The sequence below is a fragment of the Bombina bombina genome, chromosome 2 (assembly GCF_027579735.1).
Source record: "Bombina bombina isolate aBomBom1 chromosome 2, aBomBom1.pri, whole genome shotgun sequence".
Lineage (NCBI taxonomy): Eukaryota > Metazoa > Chordata > Amphibia > Anura > Bombinatoridae > Bombina > Bombina bombina.
In genome coordinates this window covers 431,723,862-431,736,764 of record NC_069500.1, presented here as the reverse complement: position 1 = coordinate 431,736,764, position 12,903 = coordinate 431,723,862, and the positions used below count along the sequence as shown (strand labels likewise).

At 39.5% G+C, this 12,903-nt stretch overlaps 1 protein-coding gene across 1 annotated transcript in view; it reads left to right on the top strand.

The window, feature by feature from the left end:
- Positions 1-12,903, top strand: part of LOC128648997 (saxiphilin) — a 248,969-nt gene that overhangs the window by 201,960 nt on the left and 34,106 nt on the right. The window lies entirely within an intron of this gene.

Sequence of the window (12,903 nt, the reverse complement as noted above, 5' to 3'; positions counted from 1 at the left end):
AAATTGTTATTGTTTTTTTCTGTTTGTGCCTGTTGCACTTTGTTTGCCCTTGTCAGATGGCTCCAAAGGGGCTGTGTTGGCCTTTGTTTGCCCTTGTCAACTCCCTCCAATGACTGTGATGTACTATGTCACCTTGTCAGATGGCTCCAAAGGGGCTTTGTTATCATTCTGACTTATTTGTCCTATTATATTATTTGATTATGTTTTATGACCTTCATAAATCATATTTATCATAATAAAAAGAATATTTTAATTAAAATGTTATATTTATTATTTATTTATGTAATTTCTAATAAAAGGGATTTTATGTTGATAATTCTTAAGTGATGCTGACAACGGTTATTTCTTTATGGATATGCATTTCTAAGGTACTTTTTAATATCAAATTTTGTTTTACTCAACATACACATTTAATATATTTAAAATAGACTATAATCTGAATATTGACAGCACATATATTCCAATTCGCATGAAATCTTATTGTAGTAGTAGAACATAAAAATCACTGTGTGTAATGCACACATATTTTAAATGATTAATATCTTTCTATGATGTTTTATTATATTTAATTATCAAACGATATATTGCTATAGGTAACATATAATGTATAAACAATAAACATTTTCGTGATGTATAAAATAGCATTATTTTGATGTTAAACCGTGATGCTTCATAAATATTTCCTAATCTTACTATCCTAATGAAATATATATTTATTACCAACAATGGATTATATTTCACATATCACATTATTATGTTATCTAGCGTTACATTATGTGAAGATGTGCATTGCATAGAACAAACAAACAAGCTTGCTTTTTAACAATATAGCACATTATAGTTTTTGAAATAGAAATACAATTGTTATTGACATGCAACGGTGTAAATTCTGTAATTTGATTAGATCACGTTGTTCCGCGATATTGGATGCACCATGTTGCGTAAGACGTCACATGCAAAGGTGTCAGTTCCATAATTTGATTGGATCACGTTGTTCCGCGATATCGGATGCGCCATGTTGTGTAAGACGTCACATGCAAAGGTGTAAATTCCGTAATTTGATTGGATCACGTTGTTCCACGATATCGGTTGCGCCATGTTGCGTAAAACATCACATGCAAAGGTGTAAATTCCGTAATTTTATTGGATCACGTTGTTCCGCGATATTGGATGCACCAAGTTGGTGAATGAGAACACAAGTTTAAAACCATGATTTTCTGAGTTTATAGATTCTGTCAATCTTTTATATTGTTGAAACATAGCTGATAAAAGATCTAAAATATTTAGACTGATGGCTGTCTCGTGGAAGAAACAAATTAGGTCAATGTGTTGTTGATCCTGAATATATTTTGAAGCAAGTGATAATCCATGAATGTTCTGCGATGAATATACTCCATCTTGTTTAATATGTTTGTCAACAATATTTTCTCATTAACAAATAATTTATGTGTTGTGTTTAATTGTATACATTGTAATTTCCGAAACATGCGCATTTGTATTTGAAGTCATTTTTTAATATGCATTCACCTTTATCATATGATATATAAAGGATATTTTAATTGTGTAACGTATAATAAATCATGTATACTTTTTAGATATGTTATGTCCTAATATGTATTATTTATTTAAATGTTCAATATTGTGTCAAGTATCGATTCAACATTATTGTTATCCAAATAATATAGCACTGTGAGCATGACATTCAAATGTAACTCAAAGGGGCATGAAACCCTAAATGTATCTTTCATTAGTTATGTAGAACATACAATTTTAAACAACTTTCCTATTTACTTCTATTATCGAATTTGCTTCATTCTTTTGGTATAATGTGTTGAAGGAGCATCAATACAATACTGGTTTCTAAGTGAACACATGGGTGAGGCAATGACAATCGGTATATATATGCAGCCAGCAATCAGCAGATAGAAGCTAGGTTCTTTGCTGCTCCTGAGCTTTCCTATATAAACCTTTTAGCAAAGAATAACAAGATATTAGGAAAATTAAATAATATAAGTAAACATGAATGTTGTTTAAAATGTTAAGCTCTGTCAAAATCATGAAAGAAGATTTCTCCAACATAGGTGTGTCCGGTCCACGGCGTCATCCTTACTTGTGGGATATTCTCTTCCCCAACAGGAAATGGCAAAGAGCCCAGCAAAGCTGGTCACATGATCCCTCCTAGGCTCCGCCTACCCCAGTCATTCTCTTTGCCGTTGTACAGGCAACATCTCCACGGAGATGGCTTAGAGTTTTTTAGTGTTTAACTGTAGTTTTTATTATTCAATCAAGAGTTTGTTATTTTAAAATAGTGCTGGTATGTACTATTTACTCTGAAACAGAAAAGAGATGAAGATTTCTGTTTGTAAGAGGAAAATGATTTTAGCAACCGTTACTAAAATCCATGGCTGTTCCACACAGGACTGTTGAGAGGAATTAACTTCAGTTGGGGGAACAGTGAGCAGTCTTTTGCTGCTTGAGGTATGACACATTCTAACAAGACGATGTAATGCTGGAAGCTGTCATTTTCCCTATGGGATCCGGTAAGCCATTTTTATTCAGACAGTAAATAAGGGCTTCACAAGGGCTTATTAAGACTGTAGACATTTTCTGGGCTAAATCGATTCATATATTACACATATTTAGCCTTGAGGAATCATTTAATCTGGGTATTTTGGTAAAATAATATCGGCAGGCACTGTTTTAGACACCTTATTCTTTAGGGGCTTTCCCTAATCATAGGCAGAGCCTCATTTTCGCGCCGGTATTGCGCACTTGTTTTTGAGAGGCATGACATGCAGTCGCATGTGTGAGGAGCTCTGATACATAGAAAAGACTTTCTGAAGGCGTCATTTGGTATCGTATTCCCCTTTGGGCTTGGTTGGGTCTCAGCAAAGCAGATACCAGGGACTGTAAAGGGGTTAAAGTTAAAAACGGCTCCGGTTCCGTTATTTTAAGGGTTAAAGCTTCCAAATTTGGTGTGCAATACTTTTAAGGCTTTAAGACACTGTGGTGAAATTTTGGTGAATTTTGAACAATTCCTTCATACTTTTTCGCAATTGCAGTAATAAAGTGTGTTCAGTTTAAAATTTAAAGTGACAGTAACGGTTTTATTTTAAAACGTTTTTTGTACTTTGTTATCAAGTTTATGCCTGTTTAACATGTCTGAACTACCAGATAGACTGTGTTCTGAATGTGGGGAAGCCAGGGTTCCTTCTCATTTAAATAAATGTGATTTATGTGACACTGAAAATGATGCCCAAGATGATTCCTCAAGTGAGGGGAGTAAGCATGGTACTGCATCATTCCCTCCTTCGTCTACACGAGTCTTGCCCACTCAGGAGGCCCCTAGTACATCTAGCGCGCCAATACTCCTGACTATGCAACAATTAACGGCTGTAATGGATAATTCTATCAAAAACATTTTAGCCAAAATGCCCACTTATCAGCGTAAGCGCGACTGCTCTGTTTTAGATACTGAAGAGCATGAGGACGCTGATGATAATGGTTCTGAAATGCCCCTACACCAGTCTGAGGGGGCCAGGGAGGTTTTGTCTGAGGGAGAAATTTCAGATTCAGGGAAAATTTCTCAACAAGCTGAACCCGATGTGATTACATTTAAATTTAAGTTGGAACATCTCCGCGCTCTGCTTAAGGAGGTATTATCCACTCTGGATGATTGTGAGAATTTGATCATCCCAGAGAAACTATGTAAAATGGACAAGTTCCTAGAGGTCCCGGGGCTCCCAGAAGCTTTTCCTATACCCAAGCGGGTGGCGGACATTGTAAATAAAGAATGGGAAAGGCCCGGTATACCTTTCGTCCCTCCCCCCATATTTAAAAAATTGTTTCCTATGGTCGACCCCAGAAAGGACTTATGGCAGACAGTCCCCAAGGTCGAGGGAGCGGTTTCTACTTTAAACAAACGCACCACTATACCCATAGAAGATAGTTGTGCTTTCAAAGATCCTATGGATAAAAAATTAGAAGGTTTGCTTAAAAAGATGTTTGTTCAGCAGGGTTACCTTCTACAACCAATTTCATGCATTGTCCCTGTCACTACAGCCGCGTGTTTCTGGTTCGATGAGCTAGTAAAGGCGATCGATAGTGATTCTCCTCCTTATGAGGAGATTATGGACAGAATCCGTGCTCTCAAATTGGCTAATTCTTTCACCCTAGATGCCACTTTGCAATTGGCTAGGTTAGCGGCAAAGAATTCTGGGTTTGCTATTGTGGCGCGCAGAGCGCTTTGGTTGAAATCTTGGTCAGCTGATGCGTCTTCCAAGAACAAACTCCTTAACATTCCTTTCAAGGGGAAAACGCTGTTTGGCCCTGACTTGAAAGAGATTATCTCTGATATCACTGGGGGTAAGGGCCACGCCCTTCCTCAGGATAGGTCTTTCAAGGCCAAAAATAAACCTAATTTTCGTCCCTTTCGTAGAAACGGACCAGCCCCAAGTGCTACGTCCTCTAAGCAAGAGGGTAATACTTCTCAAGCCAAGCCAGCCTGGAGAAGGGAAAGCAGGCCAAGAAACCTGCCACTGCTACCAAGACAGCATGAAATGTTGGCCCCCGATCCGGGACCGGATCTGGTGGGGGGCAGACTCTCTCTCTTCGCTCAGGCTTGGGCAAGAGATGTTCTGGATCCTTGGGCACTAGAAATAGTCTCCCAAGGTTATCTTCTGGAATTCAAGGGGCTTCCCCCAAGGGGGAGGTTCCACAGGTCTCAATTGTCTTCAGACCACATAAAAAGACAGGCATTCTTACATTGTGTAGAAGACCTGTTAAAAATGGGAGTGATTCATCCTGTTCCATTAGGAGAACAAGGGATGGGGTTCTACTCCAATCTGTTCATAGTTCCCAAAAAAGAGGGAACGTTCAGACCAATCTTAGATCTCAAGATCTTAAACAAGTTTCTCAAGGTTCCATCGTTCAAAATGGAAACCATTCGAACAATTCTTCCTTCCATCCAGGAAGGTCAATTCATGACCACGGTGGATTTAAAGGATGCGTATCTACATATTCCTATCCACAAGGAACATCATCGGTTCCTAAGGTTCGCATTCCTGGACAAGCATTACCAGTTCATGGCGCTTCCTTTCGGATTAGCCACTGCTCCAAGGATTTTCACAAAGGTACTAGGGTCCCTTCTAGCGGTGCTAAGACCAAGGGGCATTGCAGTAGTACCTTACTTGGACGACATTCTGATTCAAGCGTCGTCCCTTCCTCAAGCAAAGGCTCACACGGACATAGTCCTGGCCTTTCTCAGATCTCACGGATGGAAAGTGAACGTGGAAAAGAGTTCTCTATCTCCGTCGACAAGGGTTCCCTTCTTGGGAACAATAATAGACTCCTTAGAAATGAGGATTTTTCTGACAGAGGCCAGAAAAACAAAACTTCTAAACTCTTGTCGGACACTTCATTCCGTTCCTCTTCCTTCCATAGCGCAGTGCATGGAAGTAATAGGTTTGATGGTAGCGGCAATGGACATAGTTCCTTTTGCGCGCATTCATCTAAGACCATTACAACTGTGCATGCTCAGTCAGTGGAATGGGGACTATACAGACTTGTCTCCGAAGATACAAGTAAATCAGAGGACCAGAGACTCACTCCGTTGGTGGCTGTCCCTGGACAACCTGTCACAAGGGATGACCTTCCGCAGACCAGAGTGGGTCATTGTCACGACCGACGCCAGTCTGATGGGCTGGGGCGCGGTCTGGGGATCCCTGAAAGCTCAGGGTCTTTGGTCTCGGGAAGAATCTCTTCTACCGATAAATATTCTGGAACAGAGAGCGATATTCAATGCTCTCAAGGCTTGGCCTCAGCTAGCAAAGGCCAAGTTCATACGGTTTCAATCAGACAACATGACGACTGTTGCGTACATCAACCATCAGGGGGGAACAAGGAGTTCCCTGGCGATGGAAGAAGTGACCAAAATCATTCAATGGGCGGAGACTCACTCCTGCCACCTGTCTGCAATCCACATCCCAGGAGTGGAAAATTGGGAAGCGGATTTTCTGAGTCGTCAGACATTACATCCGGGGGAGTGGGAACTCCATCCGGAAATCTTTGCCCAAATTACTCAACTGTGGGGCATTCCAGACATGGATCTGATGGCCTCTCGTCAGAACTTCAAGGTTCCTTGCTACGGGTCCAGATCCAGGGATCCCAAGGCGACTCTAGTAGATGCACTAGTAGCACCTTGGACCTTCAAACTAGCTTATGTATTCCCGCCGTTTCCTCTCATCCCCAGGCTGGTAGCCAGGATCCATCAGGAGAGGGCGTCGGTGATCTTGATAGCTCCTGCGTGGCCACGCAGGACTTGGTATGCAGATCTGGTGAATATGTCATCGGCTCCACCATGGAAGCTACCTTTGAGACGAGACCTTCTTGTTCAAGGTCCGTTCGAACATCCGAATCTGGTCTCATTCCAGCTGACTGCTTGGAGATTGAACGCTTGATCTTATCAAAACGAGGGTTCTCAGATTCTGTTATTGATACTCTTGTTCAGGCCAGAAAGCCTGTAACTAGAAAAATTTACCACAAAATATGGAAAAAATATATCTGTTGGTGTGAATCTAAAGGATTCCCTTGGGACAAGGTAAAGATTCCTAAGATTCTATCCTTTCTTCAAGAAGGATTGGAGAAAGGATTATCTGCAAGTTCCTTGAAGGGACAGATTTCTGCCTTGTCTGTGTTACTCCACAAAAAGCTGGCAGCTGTGCCAGATGTTCAAGCCTTTGTTCAGGCTCTGGTTAGAATTAAGCCTGTTTACAAACCTTTGACTCCCCCTTGGAGTCTCAACTTAGTTCTTTCAGTTCTTCAGGGGGTTCCGTTTGAACCCTTACATTCCGTTGATATTAAGTTATTATCTTGGAAAGTTTTGTTTTTGGTTGCAATTTCTTCTGCCAGAAGAGTTTCAGAATTATCTGCTCTGCAGTGTTCTCCTCCTTATCTGGTGTTCCATGCAGATAAGGTGGTTTTACGTACTAAACCTGGTTTTCTTCCAAAGGTTGTTTCTAACAAAAACATTAACCAGGAGATAGTCGTGCCTTCTTTGTGTCCGAAACCAGTTTCGAAGAAGGAACGTTTGTTGCACAATTTGGATGTTGTTCGCGCTCTAAAATTCTATTTAGATGCTACAAAGGATTTTAGACAAACATCTTCCTTGTTTGTTGTTTATTCTGGTAAAAGGAGAGGTCAAAAAGCAACTTCTACCTCTCTCTCTTTTTGGATTAAAAGCATCATCAGATTGGCTTACGAGACTGCCGGACGGCAGCCTCCTGAAAGAATCACAGCTCATTCCACTAGGGCTGTGGCTTCCACATGGGCCTTCAAGAACGAGGCTTCTGTTGATCAGATATGTAGGGCAGCGACTTGGTCTTCACTGCACACTTTTACCAAATTTTACAAGTTTGATACTTTTGCTTCTTCTGAGGCTGTTTTTGGGAGAAAGGTTTTGCAAGCCGTGGTGCCTTCCATTTAGGTGACCTGATTTGCTCCCTCCCTTCATCCGTGTCCTAAAGCTTTGGTATTGGTTCCCACAAGTAAGGATGACGCCGTGGACCGGACACACCTATGTTGGAGAAAACAGAATTTATGTTTACCTGATAAATTAGTTTCTCCAACGGTGTGTCCGGTCCACGGCCCGCCCTGGTTTTTTAATCAGGTCTGATAATTTATTTTCTTTAACTACAGTCACCACGGTATCATATGGTTTCTCCTATGCAAATATTCCTCCTTAACGTCGGTCGAATGACTGGGGTAGGCGGAGCCTAGGAGGGATCATGTGACCAGCTTTGCTGGGCTCTTTGCCATTTCCTGTTGGGGAAGAGAATATCCCACAAGTAAGGATGACGCCGTGGACCGGACACACCGTTGGAGAAACTAATTTATCAGGTAAACATAAATTCTGTTTTTCTGCTTTCATGCACCTTTAAATGAAATAGATTTCTAAAATAAGTAAAACAATTTAAGCTAGCTTTCCAAAAATACACAAAAATTTTAGGTATTCAATGTTGGCAACACATTGAAAGAAATATGGCATACAGGCTTTTAAAAAAAAAAAACAAGCATATGTAGATATACCAATAAGCCATAAGGATTAGTATATGTTAGCATATGTTCTTGTTTAAGCTATGTTGTTTGAATCAACACAGTGATATGCCATGATGTATAATTGTAATGGTCGTTGGTTTGTATTAGGAGAACACGTTTAGACATCACATCACAAAAACAAATCAATCTAATCAACAAGGACAGCATGTGATGATGTTGTCTCAACACACTTGTAAAACACTCTGCAAACAATCTGCCTCCATGGACCTGGTCCCATAGAAGCCTATTAAATACGGAGTGTGCTCCACAAGTGTAAGAAGACAACATCATCACATAATTATCCTTTACACAATAACTTTAAATTAAAAACAATAATATATTAACATAATTACTTCTTCCTCCTTCCCTTCTTCCCATGACAGTGAGGCTCTGGAGTGGTCAAATGCCTCCTCAGATGTGTCCTCATTGGAGATGTTTGGGGTAGAGGGGGAGGAGGAGTACTGTGAGTGGTTGGGGATTGACCAGGCAGAGTAGGAGATGGAGGAGGCACAGGGGATGATGGTCCAGAAGCTGATGGTCCAGGCTGGTCTGCTTGCCACCTCCCAGAGGACCTGAAATATGTTATTTAGAACATTTACAATATTTGTTTGTCCTTCTATCAGGGTGTTCACTGCGTTGGTTATACACTGTGTGTGTGCTTGTTTTGCCCTCCTGGAGTCCTGCATTTCCTGTAGGAAGATCTTCATCAGCTCCACCTTGAGCATTGTAGGGGGGATGTTCATGGGGAGCTACTGCACGGGGAGCTGCTGCACGGGGGCTGCTGCACAGGTATCTTCTGCAGGGGTATCTTCTGCAGGAGTATCTTCTGCAGGGGTATCCTCCTGTTCTCTCCGAGGTGGCGTGTCACCTTCTGCACCACTCTAATGCCTGGGTGAAGGAGGAGCATGTTCCTGCTGTGTTTCCTCCTCACCGGCCTAAGACTCTGTATATTTTAAAATTAAAGACATAAGAGATATAAGCACAGTTCTGAATGCGTTTTCATAATAATGTTTAAAAAAGCGTAACTGCGTTAGCCATATCCATAATTTATTTTGAGTGTAAATGAGTTATGAGGTGGATAAAAAGAGATTAGTAAATGTGTTTACCAGAAGATGAGAAGTACAGGTTCCCGGTATCGATCTCTCCTTCGATCCCGACTTGGGCCACCTCGGAGATGTTGGGACGCAGCATTTCTTCCCAGTGGCTGTAGACGAATGTCTGCTCCGGGCCGCCCCATCTTGAAAAAGCCGTGTATAACAGTGAAACACGTTGATGGTACAAGTATAGATTGCTGACATTGAAGTAACACAATCTATTTCGAGGATTGAAACAGATTTGCTAAGGGACTTTATCCTTCAAAAAGAAACCCATTAGTAAGGAGTAAGGATACAACTACCTTCACGGAACTACTTTCCATAGTAGTACATGGAGACATTGACATCACCAACCCGGAAGAACCAACTTAACGGAGCTAGACAGACACCTGTGCCCGGCTGAATTAACGGCAAGTTTTCCAACTGGAGTAAGGTAGGCACATAGAGGTGTAGTAGCCCGTTGTAGTGTGGCACTCTGTTGGAAGTTTTCTATGGTAAATACCTGTAATAAAAAGCGATAAACTATGGTAAATACCTGTAATAAAAAGCGATAAACTGGACAGAGTTCTGTAAGTCTCCAACTAACAAGTCAGCCAGAATCTGTTAAAGACTCTATACGCCTGTCTACGTAATTAGTTGGATTATCATTTGTCCACTATATCCTTATCCATAAGAATAATAATAGAGTCTATACGTATCAGGATCTATATACATGCCTTTTATTAAAAGGACTCTCTAACGATGTACATTCAATAACAATACTTGTGATGTACAAGGTGGTCAATCACCTAAGGTGGAATTTATTTTATTATAAGTGTATATATATGACCGGTCATATTTTGTATTTTAATGCATGTTTACATATTGCAGTAATTAGTGTATTTTATTAGTGTACTTTTTAACTATTTTTATAAGGCATTTTTGCATAGCAAAAAATAACTATACTTTCATATTATATCACATCCGTTTTTTCTGAAATTATATATTACAACCAATGGGTTCTAGTTAATTGATTAAGGTAATATACCATACTTGACAAGATAATCATTAACCCCTTAACCCCTTAGCTTTGTAGCGCACATATACACCTCTTTTCTGTGTTTTCGGTATTCGCTTGCCTCTCCTGCAACATTTTTTTCTTGAGCTTACTTTTGCAGTCCCGATAGCGGTGCTGTATAGATTTTAAGTCCCTCCTGAACTCCCCCACTGCGTTGACAGCGTCCCTGATCTCCAGCCACAACTTTTTCTTCGCTGAAGGGGCAGCCTTCGGTGCCTGCAGCCTCCTAGCCCTCTCCATATAGGCCATTATAAGGGCCTCCTTCTCCTCCGTGGTATACCTCTCCTCCCTCTGCCTGGGCTTCCCCTGTGATGTGAGCCTCTGTTCTCCAGACTGTATTGGGGCCTCTCTGCACTCCTGCCTTGTCCCACTAGGCCCAGACACTTGTTCGTCTTCAGCAATGTGGCCTGGCCCACCCACCCTGACCTCTCCCCCTTTCTCTCTAATTACTCTCCCCTTTCCTCTCCCAATCTCCTGCCTAATCTTGTCCCTAATCTGCTGCATAATCTCCTCCCTAATCTCGTCACTAATCTCTTCCCTACTTCTCCTTCCCGCCATACCTTTTCAGAAGGTGAAAGTGAACAAATGAAAAGCGTTCAAAATAATGAAACAAAAGTAAAAGTGCTCAAAGTGTGAATGGGTTCTAGAAAATAGGTTAAGGGATAGTAATAAACAGACAAACATATAAAAAAAAGACTAAATGAGGATGTGTAAACAATAAATTGGTCTAAAATGAACAAAATATAACTAAGCAAGGTTTAGTTTAAAGGGAATGGGATATGGAGTGTATGTAGTGTTACTGATATGTGTATGTATCTATTGAATGTGTTTGCGTGTAAATGAAAGTAAATATGTTTAACTATGTGTAAGGAATGAAAAACAAGGCAGCACTCGCACACTCACCCAGACAGATTCGTACACAAATACAACGCTCTCACTATCTCTCTCTCTCACTATATATCTCTCTCTCTCACTATCTCACACTATCTCTCTATCTATCTCTCTATCTATCTCTGACTATTTCTCACTATCTCTAACCTCCAACGCCTAGACCTGTACCTGTCTCGAAAAAGCAATACAGTTGAGGTAGCCATGTTCAGAGCGTGCTTATATACCCTATGTAAATGCTTAATGATGTACCAGTTTGCAAAGTAAATGAGGTCCAGGTGTGCTGTTGTGAAGATTTGTATGTGTGCAATGTGGAGTAGTTGTTTGAATTTGCGCATGCTCAGATTTAGTTTCCTAATTCACATACAGTATGTTTTAAGGAATGTGTATAATGCGATGATGCCATAGTGTTCGTTTGCATAACATTATCATAATTTAGTATTGCAAAATCAAAATTATCATTTTTGATCGTATCGTATTTGTTAACTAAATATTTATTTTTAAAAATCTTTCCTAATCGCCAATGCAAATGTTTGGTTTGTGTATAAGTGTGTATGTAATACGTTTTTTTTGTTCTTTTGTTCCGTGATGCAGATCCAAACGTATTTGTTGAATCCTTGTTTTGTGTAAATGTTATGTAGCATTTGTTGTAAATAATTGTGAATGTTAAATGCCATGTTGTGTGAGCGATTGTTGTTTGTACATTTGACATGATTATTATTTGTGTCCATTAAGTTGTATGTGTAATGTGACAGAGCAATGTGTAGTTTTCGCAATATCGAGTGTTAGATGAAAAATCTGTTTATCTTTCAGTTTCTATTGATCTCTATGGGGAATCCATTACGCGGCCGTGATTACGCAAGTGAAATAAACGCGGTATTCATGTTAACGCGATGTGTAACAACGTTGTTTTCAGACTTGTAATACCTATGTTACGAAGAGTGCGCAATAAACATTACGCATGCACTATTTGTGCACAGCCATAACGCAAATCGTAATCTTGCCGATAGAAAATAATTAACTTTTTATTTTGAAATATATTTACATATATATCTATCTATATATATCTATATATATCTAATACTGTTCATGTAAAATACATATCTATACCTATATATCTATAGGAATTGATATGCAGGTATAGGTATATACACATATATATATATATATATAAATATGTATAAAAATAAAAAGGACATCATCCTGTTAGTGAAGAGCATTGGAATGTTAAATATGTACAGTAAATATACAGTAAAACCCATAAATACATATGTATACACATATATACGCATATATATAAATATATATATTATATATATATATATATATATATATATATATATATATATATATATATAAACATACATATGCATTGTTAGACATGAATATGTATGTATCTCTATGTTAAAGTCCTTTGCATGCCTATGTTAAAGACCTCATATATTTGAGCCCTAATAACTTTTTTATGCAATCTTTTTAAAAATAATTTTTATTAGAGATTGTTATTATGAGTGTAACTGTACTTTAAACTGTATTTTTGATGTATTTTGCAACACTTCTTATTTGAGTGTAACAGTTAACCAGAGCTCTGAGGTCGGGCTAACCCGACGCCCACTAATTTCAATTTGTAATGAACGTGCACTACTTCTAACATGCGCAAACACCAGTGATAAACCTGATATCGCTTGCGCGCCACACGTCACCTACCCTGTTTGAAATTGATGAAACTACTCTTATATAGTCTAACTGCTGCCTCACTTGAATCCTTTT